This window comes from Cydia pomonella, chromosome 5 (genome assembly GCF_033807575.1).
Source record: "Cydia pomonella isolate Wapato2018A chromosome 5, ilCydPomo1, whole genome shotgun sequence".
Taxonomy (NCBI): Eukaryota; Metazoa; Arthropoda; class Insecta; order Lepidoptera; family Tortricidae; genus Cydia; species Cydia pomonella.
The window spans coordinates 14,351,551-14,371,356 of record NC_084707.1 but is presented as its reverse complement, the minus strand read 5'-3'; positions in this window follow the sequence as shown (position 1 = coordinate 14,371,356).

Below are 19,806 nucleotides of genomic sequence, written 5' to 3'. Positions count from 1 at the left end.
ACAATTTACCAGTCCACAATTCTTTTGATTCCCTCTCACAGGAGGATAATCCCCAAGACCATCTTGAACTTTCATCATTGCTACAGCACAGCACAGATGTCAGTGTCCACAGTATGCCAAACTTAGATTCTCAAGTAAAAAACTTTGTTGTTGAAGATCTAAAAGCACAAAATTCGAAACTTGAAGAGCAGTTATTGAGTGCAGACTCAGAAATTCAAAAACTACTGGCTGAAAACTATGAATTAAAAGAAGCGCTATCAGTGTTGGGGAAAAAAAACGATCTCTATAAAAGTCTTATAAAAGTGTCCACATCAGGTACTCCTCTATCTACACCCGTGTCTGCTAATAAGAAACGACATCGGAACCAGCAGTCCAAAAAGAACCTACCAGATCAGTCCAATCAACAGTTGGCTCCTGAAAATATGGTGAGCGTGCGACATAATGTTCAAAAATGTATACCAAAGTGTTCCCGTAAAACCCTCTCATCACCAAAGCCGACGGACAATAAATCCTCAAATGCAGTTAAACGTAACATATCTACAAAGGATAAACTACTCATCTTAAGTAGCAACAATAGACACTCAATTATAAACACTATTACAAATTATGACTATTTTCAAAGTTTCAATTACTGTCATCACATCATACCAGGAGTTGGCATAAGAGAGCTGTTTAAAGATCTTCAAACCCGTCTCAAGGAAATGACGAGACGAGATTACTGCGTAGTTCTCATAGGAGAGGAGGACTTTCATCGTTCAAGCGATCTAAATAGTTTGTGTCGGTATGTTCATGAAGTTGTCAAGTGTATTTCGTTTACAAATATTATTGTAGTGTGCCCAACATACATATGCGGAAAATCATTGTATAACGCTAGAGTTGAAAGTTTTAACGATAAGTTTCTCAAATGCCTAGATATACATAATACACGTTTCTTTATCTATGAGCCCAACTTAAATCTATCCTTTGATATGTTTTCAATAAGAACCGGACGACTTACTAATTTTGGTATTAGGAATATAATTGATAATTTGCAATATAACATATTATGGCATACTAATAATGGTTCCGTAGATTTAAATTTAAGTAGTACCAGTGAGGAGTTTTTTCGTGACCAAGAATGAGAATACTAAATATGAGTGCGTAAATATCTTCCATCAAAATGTATGTGGATTATCTAATAAAGTAAATGAACTGGAAATGTATCTTAATGAAAGAGACAAAGTTATGAATTATATTTGTATTAGTGAACATTTTTTAAATGAAGACTCTGTGTCTAGTATCAGTCTCGAGAATTATAAATTATCGTCACATAATACAAGGCCAACTAAAAAAAGGGGGGGAACACTTATTATGAGTTTAAAAGATGAGGTTACCGAGGAAATGCAAATTTGTAAAAAGCTGTACAGGGCAGAAAGTTTTGAGATATGTGGTGTAAAAGATGTACCTACTAATGTTTATATTTGTTGTTGCTATAGGAGCCCTAAGGACTCAAACCTTGATGTGTTCATGAAGCAATTGGAATTGCTACTACAGCACCTTTTCAATAAAGAGGCTATTATTTGTGGCGATTTTAATATAAATATCCTCGTAGACAAAAAACAACGAAATGACTTTGTAAGTTTATTAAAATGCTACAATTTTAGATATCTTATAAATGACATTACCTTTAAAAGAAATGAGTCTCAGTCTTGCCTGGACAACTTTGCTACTAATCTACCAGACAATTTGGTTGCTTATACAGCTGTTGATCATAATGGGTTAGCTGATGGACATGCAGCTATTTCCTGTGGACTGATCAAGGGAGATGACAAATCTCATAGAAGCAATGATCCCCTGATTACAATAAACAGACGGGTCTTCACTGAAAATAAAATTCAGATGTTTAAACAAAAGTTAATTAATATAAACTGGAATGATATGGGTATAAATAGTTTCTGGAAAAAGTTCACTGTTATTTTTGAGCAAACTTTTACGAAAAAGAGGAAAAAGATTCCACTGAAAAATAAAATAAAAATTAAATGGATTACAAATGGTATTAAAGTAGCTAGCAAAATGAAAAGGTTCCTGTGTAATATAGACAAATCATCTTGCGATGTGTCTATCTTAGATTATCGCGGTAAATATTTGAATATTTTCAGGAAGGTTATCAGGCATGCCAAGAGATTAGCTGTTCAATTACAAATCTGTCAATCGAAATACTCATCTAAAGGGATATGGGAAGTTGTAAATAAAAGAAGAAATAAAATTCACACTAATAAGCAAAACGAGATAGTTCTTGATTTAAACGGTAAAATGGTAGGTAACACTCAAGACGTTGTGGACTGTTTCTCTTCACAATTTGACCACGGTACTATTCAGAGCACGGGCAACATGTCCTCCGCAATAAATTATTTAGAATATTGGAACGAACAACGTTACAAAAACATATCCTGGGAGCCCTTTTCATCATCAGAAATATTTAATATAGTCAGGTCCATGAAAAATAAAAAATCTTATGGTTATGATGAAATACCAATAACAGTAATTAAAGGTTGCGTGGATATAATTTCGAGTCCTCTTGCTTGCTGGTTTAATAAATGTTACGATGCTGGCGTATTTCCCGACCAGCTAAAAGTAGCGAGGGTAATACCGGTTTATAAGAAGGGTACAAAAAGTGATCCGCAAAATTACCGGCCAATATCACTCCTACCGGTACTATCGAAAATCTTAGAGAAACTAATGAAGTCCCGAATCTTGAAACATTTAAAAGACAATGCTATTATAAATTCTAAACAATTTGGTTTTCAGGAAAAAAAAGGGACTACGGATGCCATCGAGTCTCTCGTGGGAGACGTTGTGTCGGAGCTCCATTGTAAAAAAAGAGTGGCGGGTTTATTTCTGGACCTTAGCACCGCTTTTGATTTGGTTGACCATGAAATACTTATGCGGAAATTAGATTTTTATGGTTTCAAGGGTCAACCCTATAAATTCCTAAACAGTTATCTAAGTAATCGGAAGCAATTTGTGGAGCTAAAGAGCCTTAACAATAATATTGAAAGTTCCGTTAGATCCAAGTTTGTTGCAGTAAAAAGAGGGGTCCCACAGGGATCAATTCTAGGACCTATTCTATTTATCCTGTTTATAAATGATTTAGCCAACTATATTTGTAACACCATTCCCGGATGCCGAGTAACTGTCTTTGCAGATGACACCAGTGCGATTATTGCTGCAAACAGTATGTCTGAGCTTGCTGAGCTGACAACAAATGCATTAACGGCTTTCCAAAATTGGTTCAATATCAATGGCTTGCGTTTAAATACCGACAAGACGCAAATTATGTTATTTAAATCCAATTCTAAGAAAGCCGACAAACTTAATGTAGTTTTAAATAATGTTATGATAGATGTAGTTGATAGTGTCAAATTTCTTGGTGTACGCATTGATGCAGGTCTGAAATGGAAAGAGGAGTTAAATGCCGTTGAGCATTCAATTTCCTCAGCCTGTTATGCTCTGAGGAGCCTGAGAGAGGAACTCACTGTGGAACAACTTAAAGTCATATACTATGCGTTAGTAGAATCTAAACTTAGGTACAGTGTAAGGCTCTGGGGAAATAGCTTTAAGTATAACCTTGACAAAGCCTTGGTTGTTCAAAAAAGGGCTATCCGTACTATTGTGCGCATTCCTCAATGGATATCCTGCAGAGAACACTTCCTGGAATTGGGCATTCTAACAGTTCCTTGCTTGTATGTACTAGTGTTGCTTACTGATTTAGTTAAAAATATTATAAAATATGAATCTATCGAAGAACAAAATTTGCGCCTACAAACGCGAACTAAAAACTTAACACGAAGTTTTTTCCCGAAACTCAAAGTTGCCCAGCATAGCACAAAACATCAGGCAGTAATAATTTTCAACAAACTGCCCCCTGATTTAAAATGTATCACAAATTATAAGGTATTTAATAGAAAATTGAAAGCCTTTTTATTGAGAGGATGCTTCTATAGTATTGACGATATCTTTGTGTGTGATACAATTAGTTAGTTATAAGAATTAAAGACATGACATGTAATAGGTTAAGTGTATTGTAAAAATTATAGTAATTTAATAGTATATTAGTTTAAGCAAAAAATGTATATAAGTAATTTTAATTTTAATGTATTTCAAACACAATATTTGTATTGTTTCTGAATAAATAATAATAAAAAAAATAAAATAATAAAATAATAATAAATGTTTATTGAATGCCAGTGAATGAACGTATACCAAAATATTAATAGTAATAAAATTATTTATTGCACACTACATAAAAAACAGATACAGAAATTACAAAATATATACATTGGTAGGTAACAACAGGTGGACTTATCGCTAAACAGCGATCTCTTCCAGACAACCTTCAGATAGTGAGATGGCGAAACGAAGCGAAGTTAACGGGTGGTGCAAAATAAAGAAAAAGTAGTAAAAATACAATATAATACATATACTACACATATATAGTTAAGATAGACTACATTTATTACTTTATACAAAAAAAAAATATATATATATATATATATATAAATGTTAAAGGAAACCATAATAACGACAAGGAGTTTAAAAGAATATAGGACCTTCATGAAATAGACAAATAATGTTCTTTGTGTTTTGCGTTTTGTTTTGTAATGCACAGAGATTCAGATTGGCGCTAGTTATCGCCCGCTTATATTTAGTAAGTGGCATGTACAGTCACCTGCCATAATATATTACTCTTCGAAGGTCGCAAATTATGTGACACGCTCTTACGGCTCTACAAATAAAATCGTGTCTGATATTTTTGCGGCTCTCGTTGTGTAACTTATTATCGGTTTGATTCGAACTTTATACAAATATATAATATATAAGCGACAAATATTAGGTTTAGTTACAATATGTATTGGATATGTCGATGTCAAAAGTTACGTTTTTGTTTGAAGAAGTTCGAATCGAGCCGTATTGCAGGTGACTGTTCCTAGTTGTTATCTTATCAGCCTTATCACTGAACAACGTCTTTCGATACTTATAATTGATTAGTATTTTCTCCTCTAATCCAATTATACTTGGAACATGCTTACTAGTTAATTTAATACTTGGTTCTATCGGCTAGTTTATAGGCTAATTCCACGCGGCACCGCCGCTCGGATGCCGATGACCATTTCGGTTAGTGCGCCTGCGCTACAAAGTTCGCAATCAAATAAATATTTCGGCACAATTAAGAAAACGCCGGCGAGGGTAGCACTCGTGACAGTCGGACAACGGGATGCCGTGGAGAGGCTTCGTTAAAATATTATTTCCGGATTTTCATTTTTATAAACTTAAATAGAAGTCATATATTAAAGATAAAGTTAACACCACTGGAGGGCTTCGTGTTTTTTTCTTTAATACATATATGACATCTAATTCCATTTTATAATTTATATATAGATAGTAGTGTGACTACTTAAAAACACAAAGTAAAATGTTTGATAAAAATAATTAGTTTGTACTCAAAGTTGTGTAGGTAACTATTTTAATGGCGTTATTTGAAAATAAGTGTAATTTTCTCACAAGTTACCTAAAATTGTTGGGTTAGACATTGATTTCAGTTTGAAAGAGGACAAGTTTTTAGGCATAAAAAAGTATTTTGGCCCATCAGTTCGACTAAGAGAGAGCTAAAATCTTAATATTCTTAATAATTAGTCCATAGAATTATGATGTCACTGGGGTTATGCTTTTTACCGGTTCATCTATCGGTCCGTGAGGAGGGCCTATGTGACCCAGAACATAAGGCCTCTTCACGGAATAATTGCTCAATCCTCAGTTCAGTGAATTTCACTTTTATTAATATAGTTTTATTTATGTGACATTTTTGCCTTATTTACACGGTAAAGCGAGTATTGGTAGAAGGTCCTAAGTACCAAAAATTTCAAAAACCAATTGATATTTGAATCAGAATGTAAAAGTCTGACAGCCAGTTATTTGCTTCTAGGCCAGCTTAAAATGTACTAGTAAAATGTTCCAAGCCTTGAAAGATCTACTATAAGTGCATATTATAAATACCTATATTATCTATTTGCAGTACCGGCCAAAAATATATCACTTGCAGGTTTTTACGGTTTTATTTTATGGTTCCGTAGTCAACTAGGACAAACAACTAGTCAACTATGGTTTGTCGTAAAAACCTGAAGGTGATATATCTCAGGCCGGTAACTGTAGTACCTATCGGACTTTCAGTTCAGATATTATGTTGACCTTAAGATGATTCTCCATGCGTTTCTGTGTGCATCCGCAGCTCTGCCCACATCCGCTGAAGTATTTTGTTTATTGCTAATGCGATTTTATTTTTTATTGCTTTTTATTTATCTTTATTCTGCGATTGCGGTTTATTGTATTAAAATAAATAAGAATTCTTCACTTTTTAATTTTATTCGACGCAGTACACAACATCGCTGCCTGGAGAGAAAGAAATAAATTTTAATAAGCGTTTCTTTTTTAAGGCGTGATTCTTCAGTTAAAAGCGATTTATTTTTTATATAAACTTGAAGATAAACCGTATTCATTAGAGATCGACTGGAAAGGGTCTAAAATAAGAATAAATGTGAGCAAGTTGGTGTTGTCTCTGAGTTATTGTCGTTAATCAGGCGTCTCCGGGAGGCACGTTGATTGGGTCGCCCCGTATGGACGCGCGGCATTGTTCCCTTTATTAACATTTGGCTTAATTATACCACTCATACTCGCCGGCCTATACGTTCAGGTTGGTCACATATTTACTGAGAAGGAAGGGATATTCCGTTTTTTGGGGATGATGAGTCTAAATTACCTACTCTTGGTATCAATTAGGATCAAATGAGAGAAATAAAATAGATACCTGCAGTTCATTCCATAAAAAATAACAAAAATATGTATATATTTACATACAAACTATTCTAGTGAACAGGTTTTTTTGTGAGCAATACATATGTATTAAGGTAGGCAACGAACTCGTGACAGATATTTCTAGCATGATGTACCAAACTAACTCTCACGGAATAGGTGTACACGATTCTATGACTTTGATTTGTTCGAAGGAGGTCTATTATCTAATAAGCATTATTAACTCGCCATCGACTCGGTAATAAAACTTACCTGTCCTGATATAGAACAAATGCGTAGCCGGGTAAAATTCTCATGGAGAAAAAATCTTACTATCAAATGTCACATGGGGATTAAGCAGTAAATAATCTAAGTATTCAGCTGCCAAATATGTAGGTGAACGAATTTATTTACGTCGAAGTCGAAGGTATCCGCTCGGGGTGTAGGTAAGGTACACGGCGGAAGTACATAAATTATGTTTATCGATCGATCATCGCCAAGGCTTAGTGACACACTCGTTAGATTTATGCCTTCATTGTCAGCATCGTAAACTAGATCTCCATAAAAAGGGACATTTCCTATTTAAAATTTATATCAAAGACAATGGTTGACAAAAACTCGGCGCCTCGCGAGGCTTGCGGCCGGGCCACGGCGCCAACTGCCAAATCTCTATCGGACGCGCGTAAATTACGCCTTTTTACCTGGATTCCTGTTTTGACATATTTAAGGCATTAGTAATAATTATGAGTGCCCCGGTAAGTGACGCTTGTGAGCGTGCCAGTGAGTTTTGACACTATCTTAATGACGGACGTCGGGTAACAATAAATATTGAATCGTTATCGGTACCTATCCATGCTTGCGTCATGCGGGATTTGTATCCTAAAATAGACCCCCCAAATTGTAGATGCAATTTAACATTATCGAAATTATGTTATAGTTTCCCTGTGCAACGAAAAGTTTTAGAATGTAGAATTGTAAGATATTGGAATGGTAGCAATGGAAGCTAATTGCGAGTAGTATTGGGGTGAGGAAGGTCGCAAGGGTCGTGTGCACATCTGCTATTGTTGTTCACCCACGCGCCGCATCTATGTTAAACGAGTCAGTTTTAATTGCAACCCGATATCTGCACTTTTATGTCATTCCCCACTTGTATCAACTTCAAAGCGCATTTCGAAAAGGTCAAAACTGACTCAAAATGGAATAAAACATTGCTAGGTATCTACATTGTTGGCAATTGGAATCTAAATTCTGCCCCTGGACTGGATCATACTCGCAGGTAAATGCAAAGCGCTAGGCATGTTTGCCAACCAATTTAGGACGTCAAGCTCTCATAGAAGTTGGCAATGGTATAAAACCTATTCCAGTATTTTCCATTTCCATTTGCTATATTTTTTGCAACGAACGAATACCTACCAGTCAAAACACACGGAATAAATCTATCTAGAAATGACGTTTAAAAAAGGTTCCTCATGGTGCTATGAGGTAAAATAAAAAAGATAACTGAAAATACGCTATCTGAAAAACCGATCATGTGTTCCGGGTGGTATGAATAAATCAGATATAGCGATGCGACTGGAGTAGGCGCCAGGGGAGCCAGCGTAGGGAGAGCCCCCGATCGAGTTATAAAACCTTTATTGAGGTGAGCTGAAGATGCCTGCGTAAATATTAAAGGTTTACGATGGCTCATTCAGTCATTAGAGAGTCTTTTGTACGGAGTTGACGCATGGAGGAGATAAGATCGAAGCCGTCGCGACTTGTCATTATTTACGTATGAGAGTTTTGACAGCACGGTTTGCCCGCACTAAACTAGCATTATTTACGGCAAGTGCGGACCTCACTCGGCATACACCACACCTATAAATTACTCTCATCGAATTAAGACAAAAGCTAGTATCGATAAGGCGCGCGATTAGGGCACGCCTCGTTGTTCTGACGAGTGCAATACTGATAGCCAATATTTTTTCCACTTTTACGACTTCACTTCGTGATTGCCTTGTTTATGTGTTTATGCTTCATACACATGTGTGTGTTAGGGAAATAATTTTATAACCCTCGGGACCACATTTGAATGGCCGATGGATTTATTTGTTTACCTTGTTGTTGGATACATTTTTCGTAAATGAATTTATTAAGGATAGACATCCGCAAGGCATTGACAATAGACGGAAATAAAATTTATACCCCATAATAGGCTCAGAGTTGTGAGGGTGGATGAAAGGGGGTTAATGATAAATCCACAAATGAGATTTGCCGGACGGTCTGGCCACTCAAAACCGCTGTCCTATTGTCACTGGACACTCTCACCTTACATTACACAGAGCAACCTAACATGGCACGTTTATTTGCACTCTATAGGATGCTGTATAATTGATGGCGCACGAGATTACTATCTTAGTAATTTAGACCTTACCAAGATAATGAACAGATTCTTCCTCCGTTTATTAATAAATAATACACATAATGAAACATGAACTTTTGGCGTATTGAGAGTGTAGATGGAACTTGATATTGATTGTAATTAAATTAGGTTTGAAGTCTTTAGGCTAAATTTGACTGAACTGAAATAAGAATTTCACATTACTTGTAGAAGTTATGAGAACAGCCATAACCTAAACCGTACTACCTAGTAATAAGGCAACGTTGATTTTTGTTATAAATTTATTTGCAATTACTGACCAGGTTGTCACCTGACGAGATATCTTAGGTAGGTATATTTGTGAATTTAAAACGGTGTAAACGATTACGAGAAATTTAGTGAACAGCGGTTTACGACAACGAAATTCATCATTTACCACAATCTCACATGATGGTAAATGCCGATGCACGGTCCGATTCGACGAATGAGATACGATAACGATAAGTTCTCGCTTAGATAAGTTCTCATTTGGATATCGTTTGTATGTCGTATAATTGACAGAAGCAGCTCGATTCGGGCAACCAATGTCACTTTGACGTTAGAAATAATGTAAATAGATCACAGCGGAATCGAAATAAACGCCAATTTTGACATGTCGTTTAGTTATCGATCTCTTAAAGATCTTTCCAAGATCTTAATCGTGTCTTAATCATTCTTCGAATCGGGCCGGCAGTCTAGGATGGAGCATGCTTACCTAAAAGATGCCTATTCACTCTCGATTTAAAATGATCCAAATTTTAGTTGGTTTAGATATGAATAGTAATAACAGGCGAGTCTATTTTGTTTCTGTAATACCTACAGGGGTAAAAAAATAGGTATACCTTAATATTACAATAGTTGAGGGACGTTCCTGAAATATCAGTGCCAATATGTTCTATGAAACACGTATTACTTCACACTTAAAATCTAAAAGATATGTTATCTTAGTTATTACAGTACTACCTTCTATCATTCAAGGTAACGAAAGGTGAATATTCTATTTGTTTGTTGCAGACCAGTGTCTGCCCATGGTTTCGTCAGCGTAGAGTTAGTACTTCCATATCCTACTTTCATAGTAAATCCACCTTTTTAAGGGATGATTTTTGTGACAAAAATTATGTTATAGGTCGGAAGTGAATCGGTTCAGAACATTCAACAGTGAAGAGATCATACAGACAGACAGACAGAGAGTTCTTCTCGCATTTACAATGTTAGTGGGGATTAGGAAAGCACCCTGTAGGCCTGGTGATCCAGATGGACGCGGGTCAGCAGCTGCGGGGTAATTAAGAGGTGGCTGGAAGTGGCATGCGCCGGCGCACAATGCGGCTCAATTGAATGAGAATAATCTTTGCACCCACGCTTTTGTGTGGGTGGACCGCTGACCAGTGGCCAATCGACGGTAGAGTTGCTCTACTTTAATTTTATCTGAGTGACATGTATTGAACTCGAGATATTTTTTTTATTAAAACGAAGTAGATACCTATTATTACTTTGAAATATAATTTGGATGGTAAGCAGTTGCAATTTGGTGATATAATTGGTTAAAATAAATATGTAAATGTATTACAGGTGACTTTTTGCTGTAGCTCTAATTAAAACATAAAAAAAACATTAGACAAATTATTTTATTATTTGATGAAGGATAACATTACGTGGTGCATAAGTAATAGTATACATATTTAGTTTTATCCCTATTTACACATTACCTTTTACCGAAAAGTAACTTAAAAAAATAAAGTTGAGTATATTCCACGATGCGACCTTTGGACAAAAGCAAACAATTATTGCAAAAATTGCCTTAATGATAAATTGGTGACCGTTTCCAATGGCTACTGGGGCAAAGCGTGCTCCGGCCGAATTGAGCTCGGCCGTCATAACGTGCTTCACACACAATGCGCTCTTTGTATGATTTATCTCTTAATATTGTGTTCGATAACGACATCTTTTGAGGCGATTATATTGAGAATAACATAAATTCATGATTTTTGCAATTATGTTAACGGTAAAATTGTAACCTACATGTATACTTCCTGTAAAATGGAAATTAGAATACATATTTATTCCTCTAAGGAAGCTGTTTTTTATTAAAATACTTCAAACTTTTTTTTCCTCCATTGGTAATATTCTTATGGAAAATATACTTGTATATATGTTATCGTAATAACACGTTTTAAGTGAAAACGCAATTTCCCTAGTTAAAACTAGTTTTCCGTATCGCCTCAGTGAAAACGCGTTTCACCAAGGCACTTCATGAAAACTAGTTTTAACTACTAGTGAACTACTACTAGTGAAAACGCATTTTCACCATGACGATACGGAAAACTAGTATTAATTAGTGAAAACGAGTGAAGCTAGTTTTAACTGCAAAATAAACTTCAGAAATGTATTGTGTTGATTAACCTAATTAAATACAATTGACAAAATGTAGGTACCTTGGCTAGGAAATATATACTAATCAGTTTGCTCTGGCTCCTTTTTTTTTTTTTTATAAACCGTATAAGAAGGAGGAAATACGAAAAGATATTGTTTTTACGGAAACATATATATTCGTATATCGTATATATATTTTACCCTACCTATTTATTATTCCCTATGAAATTCACAAAAACTAAAAGTTTTTTTATTATATGTACCTAGGTCACTAGATAAGTCTTGCAATAGACAAATATGAAAAAAATTGGTGGCCTATCACATATACTTTGTAAAACTATATTTCCATAGACAATTATTGGCTGGAAAACATTTACTTTCTTTTTAATATGGAGTGTATACTTTTTAAATATAGTTATTAAAAATAGATTGTGATTTTTATGAAATAAATGAATTATGTCGTATAAAATATTCGCAAATCGTCTTTAAAGTTTAAATCTATTTTTAATGGGTAAATTTAAAAAGGAATTATATGTTTTCCCAGCAAACATTGTCAGAGGAAAAATGTTTTAAAAAGTATATGTGATAGGCAACCTCTTTGTTTCATATTTTTCTATTGTAAAACTTATCTAAAGTCCGACCAGAAATATATGATAATTGTCAAGAGAGTACTGTTATTCTCATGTATAGGGTGACAGTTCAGTTTAGTATGAAAAATTTAGTTTCAATGAAATTATATAGATATATATGATAAATAAGAATAATGATCATTTTTGTATTAATTATATTAAGTAATTTCTTAAAACACTAATTTGTATATTAAAAGAGGCAAGAATAATATGACTATAAAATTATAAATTAATGAATACAAAAAAATGCTCATTATTCTTATTTGTTATATTTGTGTCCTGAAAACAAAATTAAAGGATCGTTTACAAACTCGTTAACATTCTTGTCCTTGACTATAAAACTAAAATCAGTAATTAAATAGATGAATGAGTATGAGTATGAAGATAAGTTGAATTTTATTGCTAATGTCGACTCCATAGCTCGCTATTAGTCTTAATAATAATAATAATAATAATTTAGCCTATATACGTCCCACTGCTGGGCACAGGCCTCCTCTCATGCGCGAGAGGGCTCGGGCTATAGTCCCCACGCTAGCCCAATGCGGATTGGGAACTTCACATACACCTTTGAACTTCTTCGCAGATGTATGCAGGTTTCCTCACGATGTTTTCCTTCACCGAAAAGCTAGTGGTAAATATCAGATGATATTTCGTACATAAGTTCCGAAAAACTCATTGGTACGAGCCAGGATTTGAACCCACGACCTCCGGATTGAAAGTCGGACGTCATATCCACTCGGCCACCACCGCTTACCACCCCTATTAGTCTTACCATGCGATAAAAACTCCGATGCCTTTATAAAACAACAAAATGTTGAGCGAAATCTAACACTAGTGTATAAATAAATAGGTGTTCAATACATTGCATTATGCTGCTATATCGTTCGATATCAAGGAACATGCGAGATTTGTTTGTGCTGTTTCTGTGAATAGAATGTCATCTAAATAAAAAGAATTTAGTGGTGCACACTATGTGCTACAAATATGCATAATTTTACTTTATAGGTACGTACTATTAGTTTTCATGTTTAATTTTCGCTTTTTACTTCATACCACACATAATATTTTTTATCTACACTCATATCATAATCACTATTACGCGTTCAAAAACCGCAAACTACGACCAGTATACAAATAAGTAAACTGTTTTGTTACAACCAATTTGGATTGGTACCGACTCCTAACATAATATCAGTTGCTAGTCGGTTTTTTTAAGGATTATTTTACTAGGTATTGGCTTTCGATACATGATTAAAACTGTTAGAACGCTATTTGACATTGATCCTTATTCTTTCATTAATAGCTAGGTATGTGTTAAATTTGTTCAATATTAAAAAGTGGCGCCATCTAGGTTGTGGCCCCAACGCGCGAAACGATGACGCCATACCTTTGGCCTTTGATCTATTAGATTAGATGGAGCCAATTTTTGATATTTAACAAATTCATATCAGTGAAAGAATAAGGACCAAAGTTAAATGGCGCTTCTAAAAGTTTTAATCGTGTGTCGATAGATGGCAGGAAATTTACTGTGGCTACAAAATATTCTTTGACAATCCACCTCTATTTCAAATTCTCTTTGGTGTTAAAGTCTAATTATAAATAGGTATAACCTCTATCTGCAAGACGTATGTAATTATGATTGCATTGATTAACGAAGTCACGACATCATAACAGAAAGCTGTAAGAATTTAAAGGTACACTAAAATGTCAGTGCAACTGTCACGGTCGCACTAATATGGAAAAGTGATACAGAGAGATGACTAATAGTCATCTCTTTGTCAATCAATCATCATCATCATCATCAATCGTTAACGCTCCGTAGGGTAACATAGTATGTTACCCTACGGAGCGTTAACGATTGGCATGTTGTCTACGTAGGCAGGTGCTCAAGCCAAGATGTCAATCGTTGCTAGAAAACGCCAATCTACACTTAAATAATGTTTGAAAATTGAAAAACTGAAGCGCTGGTGGCCTAGCGGGAAGAGCGTGCGACTTGCAATCCGGAGGTCGAGGGTTTAAATCCCGGCTCGTACCAATGAGTTTTTCGGAACTTAGGCATGTACGGAATATCATTTGGTGTTTACCAGTCGCTTTTCGGTGAAGGAAAACATCGTGAGGAGACCGGACTAATCCCGGCCTAGTTTACCCTCTGGGTTGGAAGGACAGATGGCAGTCTCTTTCGTAAAAACTAGTGCCTACGCCAAATCTTGGGATTAGTTGTCAAGCGGACCCCGCGCTCCCATCAGCCGTGGTAAAATGCCGGGACAACGCGAGGAGGAAGAGTGTCTTCCCGATACAATATGTACATTTTTTCTTTTTGTTTGGCGTTTGTCAATGTAGGATTGTCATCTTGGATATGTCCCCTGATCCTTTTAAATATGTTACGCTATAAGCGAATGATTAAAAAAGCCTATTCATTCCAAATAAGTTTTCCTTTCATATGTGTTCGTTTGCTCGTGAGTTCTGAAATGGCCACGGGCACGTAGGGCGCGGATTCACTATCAATATCATTGGGGGAGTAAAACCAATATTAAACTTATATTGCAAGTCTTTGTTTTGGTGAAATAACGTCTACTTCGGACGTCAGTTTTGTTTGCAGCAAAATGTTTAACGAATGCCTTTTATACGTATTCATGTATTTAGTCACAAGTGCAGGTAGGAAAATGCTGCTTTTAACAGTTTTAAATGTATTTCAAAATGTAGTTATTATTAGGCTACATATCTTATATGTACTACTGCATTTAAATCTTTTCGCTTTGGTTTCATTGCACCTAAATATCATAATATTGTCTTTATATGTCTTAAATTTCATAGCAACTTGGTATTTTATTTGATTGAACACAAATTGGTATTGCATCTGATTGAAAAGCAAGTTGATAGTTAGATATCACACCACTAGTACGAAAGCGACCTGATGTTCCGGCGACATTGTGAGGGGCTCGGCTGCATGAATAAAGATATTCCGTTATTTGTAGTACAGATGTCATGTAATTTCATTGTGTCGCACAATATTTAGTGTAAACACGAGGGAGATCCGCCGGGACTAGATAACATCTCGCAGTGCCGATGCAAGTCGCGTAGCGTCGTACAAAAAACACGGAAAAAATGCCTAGCTAATAAGGGATAATAACAGAAGTTTATACGGAAATGTAAAGAGATTATCAGCTCTCATAGCCGCTTGCTCAAATAGGGTGGCGTTAAAAATACTTTTCTATAACACAGATGGATTTGCAACTATTATCTTGTTCCGATAAAATCTTCACTAATGATGTGGGTATTGAAAATATATTAGAAGAGAAAAAAATCTATTCATAAATCCTATTCTAACTTCATACCGTCCCCCGTTTGAACATAATATTATATTTAAGTGGCCTAATGAAAGCCTCGTACCTACGGGTTAGAAGGTGCGAATACTTCATGCACAACACTCGAATACTCGAAATCATTAAGAGAAAATCGAAAGGTTGAAATTTGCCTGAATATTTTAAAGCCTGTCTACTAAATTTTACCCATGTGTCATGCGCTGGGAAGCCCACAGAAGCGAATTAATGTTTTATACCCCTGTCTATCTAACACTTCTAAATTGAACTACCTACCTAATAACTGATTTCGAAGTTAATTTCGTATATAACCTTTCCGAATAAATCCACGTGAATAATCTATGCCTCGCTTCTGTTACGTTAAATTTATTCAGCGGGTTTAGCGCGTCTATAATATATGACGTTTAATAAAATCATGTCAATCGTAGGGAATCAGGACAAGCCCAACAAACATGAGCCCTCCATTAAATGATAATCCCACCAATTTATCGCAACAAAAAATACGGTATTGTGTCGTGAGTTGTCGAACATGAAAATTATTTTATATAAACGCATTGAATATTCCGGGGTCGGCGCGACCTGCCGCGACCTCGCCTGCAGATTATGCGCTCCCCAGCCCTACTCGTCATCCGATGACATATTTTTTAAAATAGGGTGATGGGTAATGGAATAATAATAAACTGGAATTTACTTTTTGGTCATCAGCGTGAATCAAAAACAGAAAGGGGTGTGAACATATTGGTTGAAATTGGACTGTTTTCATTGTCGTCCATCGGACCGGCGCTGTGTAATCAACGGTTGGATAAAATGAAATGGAGTTCAGATTCTGAGCTATTTGTCGCATGTTTGACAGCAATAACAGGGTTGGCCGCGCATTAGAGCCACCATATGTCGGTCATATCAAATTTATTTCTATTATTTTATTGGTTTGGTCGCCGATGATTGCTGCCTTCATTACCTTTATTGGAACTTACAGAGTGAATTCAAATTTATGGTCACCGATAGCTTGATGACCATAACAAAGTGAACAGAGTAATAAAGCTAATAAATTGCTTCTACGATATGGTTAACAGGGTTATGCACTACGTAATTTTTGATTAAAACATTGAACTCTGAAAGAAAATACCTAAACCATAATTTACCCAAATTATTACCTGTTTAGCTTTAGGTACAAATACATAGCGATATAAAGAAAGATGTTCAATCTATCTAACAAAAAGCATAACTGCATTAACTGAGGACAATAGCCGTATCAACGGAATGGGCTTAAAATCATCCATTTAAATAACGTTTTTAAATAAATACTGCGGATATAATAGGAACAATGCAATATTTTGTCAACTGCCGAGTCGGAGAGTGCATCACTGCGTGAAGCGGAAAATCCTCGGGATTCGAGGACATTTTTTGTGGGTTAATATCCGTACGACATTGTCAACCGGCTATTTAATACATCTAGTAACACAATACTTTCAATGTGACTAGATTTGTGCAAAATGTGAAATTGTTACGCTCACTGCACTGGATATATGTATCGGGTATAGGATTTATATTAACTAGCTCTGCGCGGTGAATAGATAGGTAGTTTAAAAGCTATAATGATACAATATTTTAATTCACATTAGGAAGCAGGATGATGTACAAGACAACTGACAAAGTAAGATATTTTAGTGGAATGTGGAAATGGAGTAATTTTTAGACTTCCTTTCATTCTTTCCCGTCACTTAGCACAAAAAACGATGCGCATCGTTCACTATATGGACCCGCAATAAAACAAGATAATATGACAAAAGTATCGGGTTTCATAAAGGTTTGGTTTCGTGACATATAATATTATATTTGCGGGACATTATTTTGCCCTTTGTGTGTGTCATTCGTTTCGAAGTATAATGTCTGCGAATGGCGCGGTGGTACACACTACTCGATTTTTATTTAGTGTAATTAAGTGCGGATCCCTTTGTTTGGCATAAATATTGAAAGTCATAATGTAATGATAGTCATATTATCATTAGTCATAACTCTGAAACCGTTAACTTTTCAGGAATTTCTTTAGGTTATCCTATAGATAGGTTAGGTTTGTTTTATGGCAATACTGAAAAGTTACATCTTTCTGAGAAAAACCATTATGGCTTACGACTTTATGGGAAACAATAGAGACTTAATTAAGTGCTTACCTTGATTTATATACGCAATAGTCTCTATATTATTTATTATTTAGTATATGAGCAACAGCACCGAAAAAATAATTACCCACTGTTGATGATCTTATATGGGTCGATAAGAGGGAAATCGAGTTTTGTGTTTTATCTAAGTGGACTCCATACAAATAACTAGTAGTTCGCCCCGGACAGAGACCACATGACACATTTGAACATATATTTTGATCCCTCTAATTCCTTAGCCTACAACCCCATCTTTCTCACATTTGTATGTACCTATACGGATCCTTTTGTTTGACATAATTATTTAAAGTCATAATGTAATGATTGTCAGATTATCATTAGTCATAATTTTGAAAGCGTTAACTTCTTAGGATTTTCGTAAGGTTATCCTATAAATAGGTTAGGTTAGGTTAGGTTTGTTTTATGGCAATCCTGAAAAGTTACGCGTTTCTGAGAAAAAAACATATTATGACTAACGAAAATGCGGACAACAAATACATTATGACTTACACAAAACATATTCGAGCTATCGTCTAACAAGCATATAACCATGGAAAGTGAAGCCTCAACTCAATTAACCCTAAGACCTGATATCGCTCGGCCGATAAAACATCAATAACTTAGTAAAACTATGTAGGTACTACATATGATAATATTCAAGCAAAACATTTTGTCAAGGGCTTATTAAAAAGCAACCAGTGTAGTTGCATAAAGCAAGTCGTTCATAAGTACTCCTACTTTGGACTTTAAGTACATAAACGTCTCTTATGACAACAGAAATTATCGGTAAAAAGGGCTTGGCTCAATGGAAAGGAAATAACACGACAATTATGAGCTATAGCTGACAATGGTGACATATTTTTTGTCAAGGTTCCAAACAAAAAGCACAAATAATGCTTGAAGTGGTATTTTATTCGAGTGGTTTAATTAATTCTAAGAGTATTAAATGTCAACCATATCTCGGTTATTATTTGAAATTTATGTGCATGGTGTGACAGGCGTCTTAATGGATGAAAGTTGTTTGATTGAAAATGCTTAATAGCTTTTATGCATAAAAATAAAATGTTAAACATGTGAAAATTCGAGATGGATGTTGTACTTACGTGAAGATTCTTCCGCATTATTGATTTCATACTTTAGGCATATTTTCTATAAAGCATATGTGTTGCTGGTGGTTATCGTATTTGCTTTTGCTTGGATTTGATCCCAAGACACCCATTTGGACTGCCAGCAAGGTTATTAGCGAAGAACTAGAATAGCACAGCAGTGGTATCATGGTCGGATTTTTATCACCTGTCATGTCGTACGTCAATTTCGCACTTACATACTTGTTAGAACATGACAGGTATGGTGACAAATGATAAAGAGCCAACCATCTTAGCTCTACTGGACTAAATTTAGGGATAAGTTTGTCTTTGTATGTGTTTACAATAAATACAAACAACAAATACAATACTACCTTAACTACTAGTATTATCCGCGACGCTTATTTATTGATTAATAAGCGCTGGTAGCCTAGCGGTAAGAGCGTGCGACTTGCAATCCGGAGGTCGCGGTTCGAACCCCTGCTCTTATCAATGAGTTTTTCGGAACTTATACTGTACGAAATATCATTTGATATTATACTAGTCGCTTTTCGGTGAAGGAAAACATCGTGAGGAAACCGGACTAATCCCAACAAGGCCTAGTATACCCTCTGGGTTGGAAGGTCAGATGGCAGTCGCTTTCGTAAAAACTAGTGCCTATGCCAAATCTTGGGATTAGTTGTCAAGCGGACCCCAGGCTCCCATGAGCCGTGGCAAAATGCCGGGACAACGCGAGGAAGAAGAAGAGCTTATTTATTGATTAATAATAAGGATCGGACTCTAGTTAAAACATTTAAAGAATGCAACATTCAACTCGTTTGTTGCAGTTAGGTAAAACAGTTAATTAAGATATTTTAATACGTAAAGTTAGTAACATCCTTATGGATATGGTTTGAAGTTTGCATGTTCCTTCTTAATCACAGAGAGATGGTGTGCGTGTCGGCGATGCTTGTAGTCCGGCCACGCGTGACAGCGCGCCGGCATGTCATCACGCGAACCTTATGAGCCTTACAGAGATGTTAA